Source organism: Geospiza fortis, unplaced genomic scaffold (assembly GCF_000277835.1).
Source record: "Geospiza fortis unplaced genomic scaffold, GeoFor_1.0 scaffold237, whole genome shotgun sequence".
NCBI lineage: Eukaryota > Metazoa > Chordata > Aves > Passeriformes > Thraupidae > Geospiza > Geospiza fortis.
Genome location: NW_005054319.1, coordinates 5,025,777 through 5,026,265, shown reverse-complemented (window position 1 = coordinate 5,026,265; position 489 = coordinate 5,025,777).

Sequence of the window (489 nt, the reverse complement as noted above, 5' to 3'; positions counted from 1 at the left end):
CTTAAAAAACTTGTTTTGCAAAGTAAGATTTAGTCCTGCTAAATGCAGAGAACGTGACAGTCTGCAATGTGGAAATTTAGTCACAAGATTGACTTGCACTGATATGAAATGATTCTTGCTTCAGCCTTTTTTTCCACTTAATGGTCACATTACAAGCTAGATAATGTTTCTCAAGGGTTAAAGAAATAATGTAGAGTCTATTTCTTATTCTTGCTAACCCTGCCTCTCTCTGCTAGGTATAGTGTTCTTGCTCTTCAGCTCTCTCTTTCTGTTTTTAGTAGTTATATATCTCAGTGCTTATGATTTTCCCAATGAATTAAATTTGCCCTTGCGGTCAGATTTAGGAGAATAAAAGCAACAAAGGACCAAACACAGAGAGTTGCTCTCAAAGGAGCCTTCAGGTAAAGGATTAGATAATTCGAAGTCATTGTCATATGTACTTCAGTCCACAGGAATTGGGTCTGTGGAGCCTTTTGGGTGGAGAAGCAG